The 16,713-nt window shown below is 43.0% G+C and overlaps 1 protein-coding gene across 11 annotated transcripts in view; it reads left to right on the top strand.

The window, feature by feature from the left end:
• Positions 1–16,713, top strand: part of LOC137369959 (coiled-coil domain-containing protein 178) — a 546,010-nt gene that overhangs the window by 527,723 nt on the left and 1,574 nt on the right. The window lies entirely within an intron of this gene.

Raw genomic sequence — 16,713 nt, 5'->3', positions numbered from 1 at the left:
AAAGGGTTTTTTTACAATTCATTCCCTTTCAGCATGGAGCAACATGAAAGAACAGCTGTTGTCAGCATAATGCAAACAGCTTGCTGGAAGTAAAAGGGCTCAGGTGTGTAGCTTTGGGGAGCGGATGGGACAGGTTGAAATGCTATACTTCGTCATAATATGATGCTTAATAGAGTCTAATTCGGTATTCATTTTAAATGAGAAACCAACCAGTACATGTTTCTCACAAAAAGAGTAATTTGAACAATTTGTTTTTGTTTGAAGTGCTAAGAATTTAAATAATTAGGAGCTTAATTCTGAAACAGTGCATAATATAATTGCATTTTAGGATTAAATTATGTAGAGTAATATCTAAATATCAGGATATAATTTAGAAACTTGCAGATTTCCTGTGACATTGCTCACAGTACTTTGAGTAATACACTAGGGAGAATTTTAATCCCCGGCAGGAAGATGACTGGATCCATTGGCTGCCTGCCTAGGACCTATAGTGGGAGACCCAGTCCATTTTAACAACCAGACCTCATTAACATATCCCGCCAGACAACTGCCCACCTGAAAAAGCCTACAAAGAGCGGGCCACCCAGAGGCAGACAGGCAGGTAAGGCATGGAGGGCTTTAAAAGCAGGAATGTAGGACAGCCTGGCCCTGTAGGGCCCAAATTTACATTGTGGGCCCAGAGAAGCACTGTTTTTCTGATAGGTCCAACAAAGATTAGTTTTACACTTACCTCCTCTCTGAAACAGGCTAGCACCTCAGCTGCCCAAGAATGCTGCGGCATTAAAAATAGCCATGGGGTGAGAAAATAGCAGTGAGTGATGTCTGTATTCCACATCCTTTCCTGACTAAATATGGTTGGAGAATGTGCAGAAAAGGACATTGCTTCAGCTAAAACAGAGCCAGAATTCTGCATAGAAAATTACATTTTATGCATAAAAGCAAAAAAAAAAAATTCACTTTAGATTCTATTTGAAACTTTACTGCCTAGAAATTCATCAGGTCATGCACGTGAAGTGCTGTAGCCTGCATGGCTATGGACCAAGTGCTGGAAAGTGGGATTAGATTGGGAGTCTAGATTTTTTGGCCAGCATAGACACGATGGGCTGAATGGCCTCCTTCTGTGCCATAGGTTTTCTATAGTTCTAACCTAACAGAGCAAGAATGCCTACGGCTCAGCTGGAAGGTAGTAATAAAGCATTATTCAGAAGGAAAATACTGTGGATGCTGGAAATCTGAAATAAAAAAACAAAAATTGCTTGAAATAGCAGGTCAGGCAGCATCTCTGTCGAAAGAAACAAAGTGATGTTTCAAATCAATGACTTATCATCAGAACTGGAAAAAGTTAGAGATGTAACAGGTATTAATTGAGCTTTATATTTTGCCGTTCAAGTCTTCAGAAGAAGGAATTTTCCTCCACACAAGATCAGATGGCGGGTTGTTCAACCTTGCCCGTCTTCGAGTGAAGACCAAAGTATGGAAAGTCCTCATCAGGTAACTCCTCTTTGCTGACGATGCTGCATTAACACAGAAGAGTGTCTGCAGAGTCTCATCGCCAGGATTGCGGCTGCCTGCAATGAATTTGGCCTAACCATCAGCCTCAAGAAAACGAACATCATGGAACAGGACGTCAGAAATGCTCCATCCATCAATATCAGCGACCATGCTCTGGAAGTGGTTCAAGAGTTCACCTACCTAGCCTCAACTATCACCAGTAACCTGTCTCTTGATCCAGAAATCAACAAGCGCATGGGAAAGGCTTCCACTGCTATGTCCAGACTGGCCAAGAGGATGTGGGAAAATGGCGCACTGACACGGAACACAAAAGTCCGAGTGTTTCAAGCCTGTGTCCTCAGTACCTTGCTGTACGGCAGCGAGGCCTGGACAATGTATGTCAGCCAAGAGCGACGTCTCAACACATTCCATCTTCTCTGCCTCCGGAGAATCCTTGGCATCAGGTGGCAGGACCGTACCTCCAACGCAGAAGTCCTCGAGGTGGCCAACATCCGAAGCATATACACCTTACTGAGCCAGCGGCGCTTGGGATGGCTTGGCCATGTGAGCCGCATGGAAGATGGCAGGATCTTCAAGAACGCATTGTACAGTGACCTCGCCACTGGTATCAGACCCACCGGCCGTCCATGTCTCCGCTTTAAAGACGTCTGCAAACGCGACAGGAAGTCCTGTGACATTCACCACAAGTCATGGGAGTCAGTTGCTAGTGATTGCCAGAGCTGGCGGACAGCCATAAAGGCGGGTCTAAAGAGTGGCGAGTCGAAGAGACTTAGCAGTTGGCAGGAAAAAAGACAGAAGCGCAAGGGGAGAGCCAACTGTGTAACAGCCCTGACAACCAATTTTATCTGCAGCACCTGTGGAAGAGTCTGTCTCTCTAGAATTGGCCTTTATAACCACTCCAGGCGCTGCTCCACAAACCACTGACCACCTCTAGGCGCTTACCCATTGTCTCTTGAGACAAGGAGGCCAAGGCTGCTGTAAGTAGTCTTGGAGATACATAATCCTAATAGACCTTAAAGTTAACCTAGTTCTCAACTTCTGTAACGCTAGATAACTAGATCTTTTTCTATTACCTGCTGGCAATTTGCCTGATCAACACTACTACATTGGAACTATACAGATATTGTTTTTTACTACAACAATATGTACATAATATTCAGCAGAGGACAGCAGCAAAGCAGGAAAATACATTTTGCTCTATATTGAGTTTCCCTGGGTATGGCACATACATTTATGGGATACTGTTGCGTTGTTGAGTTTATATTAGCAGCGTTGTAAGGTGTTCTAGAAAAAGTCTTAGACTCGGTAAAGGTTAACTAACAACTCTATTATTTAAAGTTATATACATTCGTAGCAAGCCACCTAAGCTAGCATCTTTCGTGCTGCTATACCTTCTTCTTCTCAAGCCTATCTCACATGACTGTTATGTCATCACTCGTACAGTGGGAGGGGTCTCTCATTGTCTTTGGTATTAACCCTTTACATCCTTAAACTCCGTCTCCCCCCAAGTTGTTATCTAACATTTTTCCAAACATCTATGCATTGATGACTTCTCTATACTCTCTCTCCACCCCACCCCGCCAACACACAAAATCTCTGCATTTACAGATTCACTTTCATCGGAGGTTTGACAACTCTCCCTATCTGGTTGTAATCTGTCTGGGACGACCATTAATCTTAGTAGGAAGTATGAGTTGCTGACTTGGTTTTTCATTCCTACTGGTTGTAGTATTCCGTTCAGTTTGGGTTTGTTCATCTTCATCTGGATCTTGCAGATGGATTATTGGCTGTTGCTTTTGCGGAATAGGCATGATATTCCTCTGATTCATTCCTATATTCCCTTCAATCGTTGGTATAACATACGATCGCTGATAGTCCTCTTGTTTATGGATTACTGTACCTTCTCGTTCCAGGTCACGTATCCAAACTTTTTGACCATTATTTAATTTAGGTAAGCTTCTCGCTCGAAATCTCCTATTTTAATTCTGGGTTTGTTACCTTCTGTAGGCGTTTTCTCTTCCTCTTCATTCAATACTGGCAATAATTGTTGAGGCAATACTGGAAGCTGTGTTCTTAACTTCCTTCCCATTAGTAATTCTGCTGGTGAAAATCCACACAGCAATGGCATTGAACGATAAACTAGAAGTGAGATAGGAAGATCTTCATTTTTCTTGAGTAAAGATTTTATGGTTCTCACACCTCGTTCTGCCTCGCCATTGAACTGTGGATACCTCGGTTAGCTCGTAGGATGCTGAAAGTCCATCTTCACAGCAAACTGAGTAAAACATTCATTTGCAAACTGTGGTTCATTATCTGATAATATTTCATCTGGAATCCCATGTGTTGCGAAGATGTCCATAAGGATTCTGATAACTATGTCGATGGTCATAGAATGTAATCGTCTGACTTCTATCCACCTGGAAAAGTAGTGGATAATGATGATATATGACTTCCCACCAAACATGAATAAATCCTTGCCTAGTCTTTGCCAAGGTTTAGTTGGAAATTGGGTAGTCAACAGCGGTTTGCGCTGTTCTAGCCTCTGTGTCATGCAGGCCTGACAGTTGTTGATCATGGTCTCGATATCCTTAGATATCCCAGGCCACCATACCAAAGACTGTGCCCTCGCTCTGCACTTGGTTATACCCAAAAGGCCTTGGTGTAATCGATCTGAGATATCAAATCTCATTGAAGTAGGAATAACAATTCTGTCATTGTAAACTAATATGTCATCAATTATGGTAAAGTATTTCCTATACTCACGGAACAGCTTCATTGTTCTCCCTTCTGGACTTTCTTGTACAATATTGTCTAATGCGAATGCACTCTTCATCATTCTTCTGTACTTGTTGCATTTCTCGCAACTTCTGTGTGCTTGCTGGCCAACTTTGTGCTGTGTGTTGCGAGAATGTTACCTACAAAATTCACAACTTCCTGTGATGGATGATCTACGGTTGCCCTCAACAACACATCAGTTGACGATTAGAAGGATTTGTTTACCTTTGTTGCTTCACTTCAGCTACCTTTTAATCACTGCAGTTGTAAGCATGCATTCCTGCTCAGTAAAGAAAATTCTTGATTGTGTAAGACATATTAGGTCTCTACCAGTTGTCTTCTTTTATGCTGAAGAGTTGCTTGGAGTTTGCCTTTTACTCGCAGTTGTGTCCCGCCTGGTCCATGCAACTGTAGATCTGTCAGTTGCAGGTAATGTCTCTTCACCCAAGGCTCTTGGTCAGACAAAACCGTGATGCTAGCCCCTGTGTCTAGCTTAACATTCATGAGGTGTCCATTCACATAGATGTCTGCTATCCAGAAATCTTGTTCTGGATTACTGATTTCCCCAAGAACTCTCCTGGTTCTTTCGCTTGTGGATATTGCTGTACTTGATTCACTACTGTTTGCGTGAAGGTCTTCTGCTTTATATCTTTAAGCGCAGAAATTTTGCTGTGGCGCATCTTCCCGTGGTGTCCAGTTTTTCCAGACTTAAAACACTCAGCTTTACTTGCTGGGCACTGCTCTCGCCTGTGGGTCTTCTTGGCTCCACAACATTGGCAAGGTTTTCCTATTTCATGCGCCTTCTCACCTGCATGTTTTTTTCTGTTTCTCAAAGTGTTTCCATGGCTTTGGCTTAACCAGTTGGACGGGCACTGGACTCCTTCTCATCCACAGCTTATCTTCTGCTCGTAGGATGTCCCGATTCTGATTACAAACTTCAGTCTGTCTTGCAATTTGAATGGTCTTTTCCAGTGTAAGGTCTTCCTTGGATTGCAACAGGTCTGCCAAGGATTCAGCTGCTGTGATGACGACTATCCTGTCTCTTATTTGTTCTGCCTTTAATTCGCCATATTCAAACTTTCTGCCAATCCATAAAGGTCATTTATATAGGGGTCGACAGATTTGCCAATCATCTGCGCCCGCTTATTAAATTTAGCTCTTTGCAAAATTTTATTGGTACAGAGATTAAAATGTTTATCAAAGGCTTGGAGTACCTCTTCGTTGATCCATTGTCGGACAATTACATCATCTGCTATTGCTCCTGCTGAATAGGAGGGTGTTCACTTGCTCCACTTCAGATTTGGTATGGAGTTGAGAAGCAATTCTGAACCTTAAGAACCTTTTTCTCCATACTAGCCAATTTTGGACCTGATTGCGACCTTCTTGATTCTGGAAACTGTCAGGCATTCCCAATTTTGGATCCATATTGCTTTCTTTTGTTTGTTAGGCTTTGCTAGGATATTCCCCTTTAATTTTAAAATTTTCAGGCTTGGCTTGAGGTGGTTGTGTTCTGTTTGGGACTATCTCACGCTCCCTGACCTTTCTCGTGCTTTCCAACGATTACTGTGCTTTTTCTCCTCGGCGAGGCTGAGCAATGGCTGCCAACTGTACTCGCCTCCCTAGTCACCAATTCGACTGAGATTGCATTTTGCTCCTGATTTTTTTTCCCAGTGTATCGTTTAAATAAATGGCCCGTTTCATTCTCTCACCGATCCTGGATCATTGCCTGGCATGAAGGCTCGGACCTGACCGCTGGATGTGCTGTAAGTACCAATGCAGAGCTCCACACTGCTGTGGTGTGGTCTGAGAAGCTGCAGAGCTCTTCACCGCCTCTGCTGCCAGTAAGTAGTGTTCTTACTGTACCAGGCCAGTATTTATTTTTTAAATTTCTCTGTTGTTCCCTGGTGTTTCTTCCAAAGGTAATGAGATCTTCAAATTCTCCTGGTCGCTTTCACCGTTGCCACCATATTGTGTTGTTGGGTTTGTATCAGTAACGTGTATGGCATTCTAGGGAAAGTCTTAGACTCCGGTGAAGGTTAGCTAACTATTTACAGTTATTATATACACTCTCAGCAAGCCACCTAAGCTAGCATCCTTCATGCTGCTATACCTTCTTCTTCTCAAGCCTATTTCATATGACTATTACCTCATCGCTCATACAGTGGGAGGGGTCTCTCACTGTCTTTGATATTAACCCTTTACATCCTAATACTACAGATACATGTACCCATTTGGGCACCAATTTACAGGTCCATGACATACATGGAAAGGAGGGGCTTTTACTTAATGAATGCACTAATAGCATGTGACCACCACCATAGAACTAAGATATTAATTGCCACAGACCTACAAAAAGAATGCTTGAAACAATGCTTGTGATATAATACACCGACACTTAAACAGTTACAATAATCCTTTATGTAAGTCTAACAGTGTTAATGGACATCATAAATCTTACTGACTACCTTGTCTAATTTGTCCTGAGTTTTTATTGCATGAAACTACTTTTAAATTCATAAGAAAGTTCTGGAGTGCACAGATGCACCTGATAAGGTTTGTTGAACCACCTTGGATGGCCATACATAATGTATCCTACAGTCCACTTAAGCATTGCTTGTTGTAATTTTCCCAGTTTTCACTGCCCACATATTTTTTTTCTTACTGCCATGTTGAAAAATGTCTGAGAACGCCAGTCATAGAAATTGCAATAGTTTAAATAAATTCACTCTTGCAGAATCTGAAGCATTACAAGAATGAAGACTTGATGTGGAGTGACAGAAATGGTCAAGCCTTGTATGTATGGGCAAATAGAATGTTAGCAAGATGCCTTAAAAGGGAAGGTTTAACATCAATTTAAAAACCAAACTGTTAGAAGTAATCACTATTAATTTGTCTGTATTTTTTTCTATTTCTATTTTTTTTTTGTTCAAGCACTGACCATAACATAATCTGGGATTGGGATGGGACAAGTGATTGAGCTTAACAGTGTGAGGTACCTGTTAACATGATCAGCAAAATGGCATGATCAGTGAAGCACTTGGCATATAACAGCTAATAATAATTGAAGACATTGACTCTTCACTGGGGGTAAAGCTCCATAGTTATCCTCTAGTACCTCTCTGAAGTGGCCATTCTTCATGTGCGACTTGTGTCTGTGAATATCAGCAGGCAATTTTATCTCGAGGCATTACAACCAAGCTCAATCTTGCCCTGTTCTTACCTTATGTCCACATTTCCAACAATGGACACTGGATAAGAGTGAAAAGCAAGAACTCTAGGGTAGCGAGACTAATTGTCTTGCCTTTATTAAAGCACCAACTAAGATCAAAAAATCAGCACAGACTGTAAATTTAACCTGGAACTTACTTGGTTCATATAAATCAGTGACTTACTGGGTAAGGTGAGCGAGTGTTTGGTAAGAGCCTAACTGTTCTATTTTTAAATAGGGTAAGATTTTCTTTTTAAATGTAAAAAATAAATACTGTTACGGTAACTTTTATTAGATTTTTGCTGTGGCATTTTGCAGCTGTGCATGAATGAATACTGAGCCTTCTGGATGTTGCCTTTTCATTCAATTGTGCACAGCCCTCATGCAGCATCAGGGCTAGACATTAGTTGTGTAGATTTATTGGATAATATATAGGATCAGAAATTTTGAATCTGAGGCATGCATATTAGTAAATTAACATTCATTTTGTGTTGCTTGTTTTCATCTGAAGATTGGAAGAGAGCAAAATGGGTCAGATTATATTGCGGTGAATTTTTGAAGCCCACTGAAGTCGGGAACGGAGGCAGGGGGCCACAAAAATACCAGTGCCGAACGGCATGTCAATTTCAAAGCACAAATCCCGGCACTGGCAATAATCATCAGAGCGGGAGAAGGGCAAGAATCCCGCTCTCCTTTCAATTAAGGCAAATAACACTGTTGAAAAGCTCATTAGGAGCTGGTCAAGGATTCAAGTTCAAATTTCTAAAGGGTTGAGCAGGTTACCCACACCCTCAGAAGCAGTGGGCTTGATTTTGTATTCCTGCTGATGGGAGTGGCTGCAGACGCGGAATATGGCGGCCGTCCACTACGGGACATGCGCCTCTGCGATTACACGGCGGGCGGCTACTTTAAATATTGATGGTGGCCACACCCCCCCCCAATCATGTGGCGGGGGCGGCGCACCATAACACAGAGTTCACCCCTTCCCCCCTGCCCATACCCATCAGAATGCAGATTTCACCCCTTCCCCCTCATACCCATCAGAGTGCAGAGTTTACAATCCCAGCATTGGGTTCTGTGGTGGCTGCTGACGCTCTGATTTTTTGGCCCCCCACCCCTGCCACGGACCCAACGTTGGGATTGAAGGCAAGCAGGTAAAGAATGGCAGCCCGAGGGCATCATCCCGGCCCCATTAGAGGGTCAGCAGGGCAAAGGGGGACTGGGCACATGGTAAAGCACTTGGCGTTGCACAGTTGGCAGGGAGAGTGAGCACTCAGCGCCCAGGCTTTGTGCAGCATCTGCACCCCTTGGCATTGCGGGGGCAAAAGAGCAGGAGGCAAAGCTGCCCAGAAGAAGGGCTCCAGCTGGCAATGGGAGCATGGCTGTCAGGTTTTGAGCCCTGTGGCGATGTGGGGCAACATCCTTTGCAGGAAAGGTGCAGCCCCAGGCATCAGGAGGGTACGGGGCAGGAAGGCAAGGGAGGACAAACCCTCAAAACAGCATCGACCGTCAAAGGTGGGACTACCTGGAGATGACCAAGAACCAGTGCTGCAAGAGACTGTGACTCTCCAGGTAGAAGGTCACAGTCATATGTGCTGTCATTGCCGAAGATCTCACAGCTGGCAGCACTGGTCGCCATGCCCTGTCAGTGGGCATCAAAATCACTCTGGCCTTGAACTTCTTCACTTCTGGCACCTTTCAAGGATCAGCTACAGATCTTAATGGTATCTCAAATATGGCTGCACACCACTGCATCTCGCTGGTCACTGATGCCCTCTTTGCCAGAGCTGAACAGCACATTCATTTAATGACAGACACAGCTTCGCAGGGACAGAGGGTATTGGGTTATGCATCCATCACTGGATTTCCCCCAGGTGCAAGGCAAGGCAAGCCATCCCTTTGGCTAACACGGCACCCAGTGACCAGCCAGTTAGATCCATCAATAGGATGGGCTTCCATTCCCTCAATGTCCATCTTGTCTGCAACCAAAAAGAGCTTTCTCCATGTGTGTGCTTGCTTTCCTAGCAGCTACCATGACTCCTTCATCCTCTGCCAGTCCCGGCTGCCTCCGATCTTCACTCCAACCCCAAAAGTGTGTGGATGGATCCTAGGGGACAAGGGAAATCCCTTGAAGAGATTTCTGTTCACTCTACAGGAGCCCCAGACAGAGGCACATAAGCCACCTGCTCAGCAGAATAACCATTGAATAGGCTATCGGTCTTCTGAAGATGGAATTCCTGTGCCTTGACAGGTCAGGTGGTATCCGCCAGTACCCTTCTGCAAGTGTTCTTCTGCGCCCCCCCATAACATGACCCTCCACAGAGGTGTGGACCTTGAGGATGGTGAGGCCCTGGAAGGAGACAGCTCATCAAGGGAAGAGCTGGAGCAGTAAGTGAGAGAGGAGAGGGAACTGGAGGAGGAGGGAGATGACGCTGAATAGAGAAGTGCCACTGCTGCACGACAAGGTGGCCTCCTCCTGCCACCCTCCAGGAAGAGGACCTCCCTCCTCTCCCTCACGGCCTCTAGCATTGGATCCAGGTTGGCATCAATGAAACGAGAGGCTGTCCTGTCCCAGTTGCCAAGTCTCCGCCTCCCCTGTGACATCTCGTTTCCCTCTTCTGCTGTGGAAGGCTTTGGAACAAACTCCAGATCTGTCCCTCGGGGCAACCTGCAGCATCAGTGATGGCTGCCGTGGGGGTGACTAAATGCTTGATCTGACCCACCTCCATTCCCGGCCCCACTGGCTCTAATTGGCAGGAAACCCGTCTCCATATCAATTAAGGGCTCACCCGTGAAAATGTGATCAGTTTTCCACAGAGACGGATTTCTGACCCAAAAACAAACTCGGCTCCTGTTTCCCGCCTCTGTGGCAAAAATTCAACCCATAGTGTGAGTCCTATGTCAAAAGTACAGCTTAGGCCTTTTAACAATTCAGTTTATAGAACCATAGACAGGATGTAATTGAAGTAATTTTTGAAGACAATGAAGACAAATAGAATTGTCCTGGTTTAAATACAAAAGTCCTGTTCACAAGTTAGGAACATTCAACAATGCAGCATAATGGCTAATACCAGGTTGTATTATTGACATGTAAATATTTTAGAATGATGCAATGATTACAGCGCAGAAGGAGGCCATTCGGCCCATCATGTCAGTGCTGGTTCTCTGCAGGAAGAACTCACCTAGTCCCACTCCCCCCGCCTTTTCCCTGTAGCCCTGTATTTTTTTTCTCTTCTGATAATTATCCAATTCTCTTTTGAAGGCCTCGATTGAAACTGCTTGCATCACACTCTCAAGCAGTGCATTCCAAATCCTAACTACTCACTGAGTAAAAAGGTTTTTCCTCATGGCGCGTTGCTTTTTTTGCCAATTAGCTTAAATCAATGTCCTTTGGTTCTGGATCCTTCTGCCATTGGGAACAGTTTCTCCCTATCTACTCTGTCCAGACCCCACATGATTTTGAACACTTCTATCAAATCTCCTCTCAGCCTTCTCTTTTCCAAGGCAAACAGTCCCAACTTCTCCAATCTATCTACGTAACTGAAGTTCCTCATCCCGAGAACCATTCTCGTGAATCTTTTCTGCACCCTCTCTAATGCCTTACCATCCTTCCTAAAGTGTGATGCCCAGACTGGACACAATACTCCAGTTGAGGCCAAACGAGCGTCTTATACAAATTTATCATAACTTCCTTGTTCTTGTACTCTTTGCCTCTGTTTATAAATCCCAAGATCCCATATGCTTTATTAACCATTTTCTCAATCTGACCTGCCACCTTCAGTGATTTGTGCACACATACACCCAGGTCCCTCTGCTCCTGCACCCCCTTTAGAATTGTACTCTTTAATTTATATTGCCTTTCAGGGCGGCACAGTGGCGCAGTGGTTAGCACCGCAGCCTCACAGCTCCAGTGACCCGGGTTCAGTTCTGGGTACTGTCTGTGTGGAGTTTGCAAGTTCTTCCTGTGTCTGCGTGGGTTTCCTCTGGGTGCTCCGGTTTCCTCCCACATGCCAAAGACTTGCAGGTTGATAGGTACATTGGCCATTATAAATTGCCCCTAGTATAGGTAGGTGGTAGGGAAATATAGGGACAGGTGGGGATGTGGTAAGAATATGGAATTAGTGTAGGATTAGTATAAATGGGTGTTTGATGGTCGGCACAGACTTGGTGGGCTGAAGGGCCTGTTTCAGTGCTGTATCTCTAAATAGATAAAATTATTCTTCCTGCCAAAATGAACCACTTCACACTTTGCTGCATTAAATTTCATCTGCCACTTGTCCACCCATTCCACTAGCCTGTCTATGTCCACTTGAAGTTTATCACTATCCCCCTCACAGTACTTAGTACTTCCGAGTTTTGTGTCATCTGCAAATTTTGAAATTTACCTGTACACCCAAGTCTAAGTCATTAATATATATCAAGAAAAGCAGTGTTCCTAACTCTGACCCCTGGGGAATCCCACTATATACCTTCCTCCAGTCTGAAAAACGACGATTCACAATTACTCTCTTTTCCTGTCACTCAGCCAATTTTGTATCCATGCTACTACTGTCCCTTTTATTCCATGGGCAGTCACCTTGCTGACATGCCTGTTATATGGCACTTTATCAAATGCCTTTTGGAAGTCCATGTACACCACATGAACTGCATTACCCTCATCAACCCTCCCTGTTACCTCATCAAAAAACTGAACCAAGTCAGTTAAACACAATTTGCCCTTAACAAATCCATGCTGGCTTTCCTTAATTAATCCGCATTTACCCAAGTGATTGTTAATGTTGTCCTGAATTAATGTTTCTAAAAGCTTTCCCACCACTGAGGTTAAACTGACTGGCCTGTAATTGCTGGGCTTATCCTCACACCCTTTTTTTCAAAAAAGGGTGCAACATTTGCAATTATCCAGTCTTCTGGCACAACCTCTGTACCTAAGGAGGATTGGAAGATTATAGCCAGTGCCTCTGCAATTTCCACCCTTACTGCCCTCAGTATCCTTTGATGCATCTCAACCAGTCCTGGTGACTTATCAACTTTAAATACAGCCAGCCTATCTAATACCTCATCTTTACCAATTTTTTTAGCCCATCCAGTGTCTCAACTGCTTCCACTTTCACCATGACTTTAAGCACATTTTTATGTATAATGAATAGCACAAGCAGCAAATCTCCATTACAGCGACATGGTTACATGGTGATCAAGGTTGGGAAATAGATAAAAGCAAAATACTGCGGATGCTGGAAATCTGAAATAAAAACAAGAAATGCTGGAAATACTCAGCAGGTCTGGCTGCATCTGTGGAGAGAGAAGCAGTGTTAACGTTTCAGGTCAGTGACCCTTCTTCAGAACTGGCAAATATTAGAAATGTGAAAGGTTATAAGCAAATAAAGCGGGGGCGGGGCAAGAGATAACAAAGGAGAAGGTGTAGATAGGACAAGGTCACAGAATAGCTGACCAGAAGGTCATGGAGCAAAGGCAAACAATATGTTAATGGTGTGTTGAAAGACAAAGCATTAGTACAGATAGGGTGTTAACGGACTGAAAATTGAACAGCCGCAAGTACAAACATGAAAAAAAACAGTGGGGAAGCAAACGGAACAAACTAAGATGAAATTTTCTTGTACTTCTTTCAATGTAGTATACTGTATTCGCTGCTCACAATGTGGTCTCCTCTACATTGGGGAGACCAAACGCAGGCTGGGTGACCGCTTTGCGGAACACCTCCGCTCAGTCCACAAGCATGACCCCGAGCTTCCAGTTGCTTGCCATTTCAACACTTCCCCCCTGCTCACATCTCTGTCCTGGGATTGCTGCAGTGTTCCAGTGAACATCAACGCAAGCTCGAGGAACAGCGATTCATTTACCGATTAGGCACACTACAGCCTGCCGGACTGAACATTGAGTTCAATAATTTCAGAGTATGACGCCCCCCCACCCATTTCACTTTTATTTTTAGTTATTTTTTTCTTTTTTATATATTTAATTTTTTTTTGTGTTTGTTTTATTTTATTTCATCTTAGTTTGTTCAGTTTGCTTACCCACTGTTTTTTTCATGTTTGTACTTGTGGCTGTTCAATTTTCAGTCCATTAACACCCTATCTGTATTAATGCTTTATCTTTCAACACACCATTAACATATTGTTTGCCTTTGATCTTAGATCTAGTATTGTGTAATGAAGCAGAGTTAATTAGCAATGTCATAGTAAAAGATCCACTGGGAACAGTGATCATAATGCCAATTTAAGTTTGAAAGTGACATGCTACAATCAGAAACAAGAATCTTAAACTTAAACAAAGCCAATCACATAGGCATGAGGGGAGAACTGGCTAAGGTGAATTGGATAAATAGACTTAAAGGTATGGCAGTAAATGAACAGTGGGAAAAGAAACAATTCAAAATGTTGAACAAAAATACGTTCGTTTGAAAAACAAAAACTCAACCAGAAAGACCCATCCATGGCTTGCTCAGGAAGTTAAGGGTAGTATTAGATTAAAAGAAAAGGTTTACAATGTTGCAAAAAAGAGTAACAAGTCTGAGGATTGGGAGTGTTTTAGAAACCAGCAAAAAGCCATCAAAAAGTTGATAAAAAAGGAAAAAATTAGAATGAGAGTGAACTAGCCAGTAATATAAAAACAGATCATAAGAGCTTTTATAGGCATATCAAAAGGAAGAGAGTAGCTAAAGTAAATGTTGGGTTCTTAAAAGCAGAGACAGGAGAAATTATCATGGGGAATGAGGATATGACAAATGCATTGAACAAATATTTTGTGTCTGTCTTCACAGTGGAAGACACAAGTTCCATACCAGAAATAGACATTAACCTAGGGGCTAAAAAGAGTGAGGAAATTATGGAAATGCATATCAGCAGAGAAAAAGTATTGGAGAAACTTAAGGGACTAAAATCTGACAAATCTCCAGGACCTGATGGCCTACACCCTCGGGTTCTAAAGCTGCAGATATGGTGAATGCGCTAGCTATGATTTTCCAAAATTCCTTAGATTCAGTAATGGTCCCATCAGATTGGAAGTTGGAAAATGTTACACCACTTTTCAAGAAAGGAAGGAGAGGAAAAACAGGGAACTAACTACTGGCCAGTTAGCCTAACATCAGTCGTTGGTAAAATGCTGGAATCTATTATGAAGGAAGTCTTAACAATGCACTTAGAAAAGCACAGTATGATTAGAACAAGTCAATATGGTTTTACTAAAGGGAAATACTGTTTGACTAATTTATTAGAGTTTTTGAGGCTGTAACTAATAGGGTATATAATGGGGAACTGGTAGATGCAGTATACCTGGATTTCTAAAAGGCATTCGATAAGATGCCACACAAAAGGTTAATTGGCAAGATAAGGGCTCATGGAGTTGGGGGTAATATATTAGCATGGAGAGATGATTGGTTAATTGACAGGAAGTACCGAGCAGGCATATATGGGGCATTTTCAAGTTAGCAGTCAGTAAATAGTGGTGTGCTGCAAGGATCAGTGCTGGGGCCTCAGCTATTTACAATCTATATTAATTACTTAGAGACAGAGAGTAATGTATCTACGTTTGCTGATGATACAAAGATAGGTGGAACGGTAAGCTGTGGGGAAGACACAGAGAGGCTGCAAAGAGATATAGACAGGTTAAGTGAGGGGGCAACACGATGACAGATGGAGTATAATGTAGGGAAGTGTGAAGTTATGCACTTTGGTTGTAAGAATAGAAAAGCAGAATATTTTTTAAAAGGTGTGAAACTTGTAAGTGTTGATGTTCAAAGATACTTGGTTATGCTTGTACAAGGAACGCAGAAAGTTAACATGCAGGTACAGCAAGCAACTAGGAAGGCATGTTGGCCTTTATTGCAAGGGGATCGGAGTACAGGAATAAGGATGTATTGCTGCAATTGTACAGGGTTTTGGTGAGACCACATCTGGAATACTGGGAGGGCATATTTTAAAATGCACAACACATATATTTATTTATCGATGATTTTCATATCCTAAATTAATTCACTGATGTGAGAATACAAAGCTGGCAATTATTAAAGTGGCCTGGCCAACTAATGGCATCCTGATTGGGAACGGTGTGCCTTTAGTGCCAAATGAAGTAATAATTGAAAGGTAATGCAACTCAAATAACAACAGGGACAAAACCCCTGTAGTAATATTTCATCAGCAACTTGTATTTATATAGTGCCCTTAACATAATAAAATGTCCCAAGGTGTTTCACAGGAGCATTATCAAACAAAATATGATACCGAGTCACATAAGGAGACGTTAGGGCGGATGACCAACTTGGTCAAAGCTTTTGTTTTGAGCAGTGTCTTAAAGGAGGAAACCGAGACAGGGAGGTTTAAGGAGGGAATTCCAGAGCTTAGGACTGAGGCAGCTGAAGGCACGACGACCAATGATGGATCAATTAAAATCAGGCATGTTCAAGAGGCCAGAATTAGTAGATATCACACAGAATGTGGGACTAGAGGAGATTTCAGAGATAGGGAGGGGTGAGGCCATTGTGGGATTTGAAAATATGGATGAGAATTTTAAAATTGTTAACGGGGGCCAATCTGCAAACGCAGGGGTGATGGGTGAAGGGGCTTGGTGCATGTTAGGATACAGGCCGCAGAGTTTTGGTTAATCTCAAATTTATGGAGGGTAGAATGTGGGAAGCATGGAATACATTGGAATTATCAACTCCAGAGGTAACAAAGGCATGAATGAGGGTTTCAGCAGCAGATGAGCTCAGACGTGGTGGAATCAGGTAATGTTATGGAGGTGGAAATAGGCAATCTTCGTGATGAGGCTGATATATGGTTGGAAGCTCATCTTGAATACATGTGAAATATACAAGATTCTGAAAGGGCTGGATAGGGTAGACATTGAGAGATTGTTTCTGCGGGTCAGGGAATCTAAAATACGGGGGCACAGTCTCATGATATGGGGTCGATCATTTAGGACTGAGATATGGAGAAATTACTTCACTCAAAGGGTTGTGAATCTTTGGAATTCTCTACCCCAGAGGGTTGTGGATGCTTCATCATTGAATACATTTAAGGCTGGGATAGACAGATTTTTGGTCTCTCAGGGAATCAAGGGATATGGGCAAGCAAGCGGGAAAGTGGAGTTGAATCCTAAAATCAGCCATGATCATACTGAATGGCAGTGCAGGCTCGATGTGTCATATGGTCTATTCCTGTTCTTATTTCTTGTGTTCTTGAATCAAATATGACACCAATGTT

The sequence above is a fragment of the Heterodontus francisci genome, chromosome 5 (assembly GCF_036365525.1).
Source record: "Heterodontus francisci isolate sHetFra1 chromosome 5, sHetFra1.hap1, whole genome shotgun sequence".
NCBI classification, from domain to species: domain Eukaryota; kingdom Metazoa; phylum Chordata; class Chondrichthyes; order Heterodontiformes; family Heterodontidae; genus Heterodontus; species Heterodontus francisci.
The sequence above is the reverse complement of the archived record's forward strand: the minus strand, read 5'-3'. Positions and strand labels throughout refer to the sequence as shown.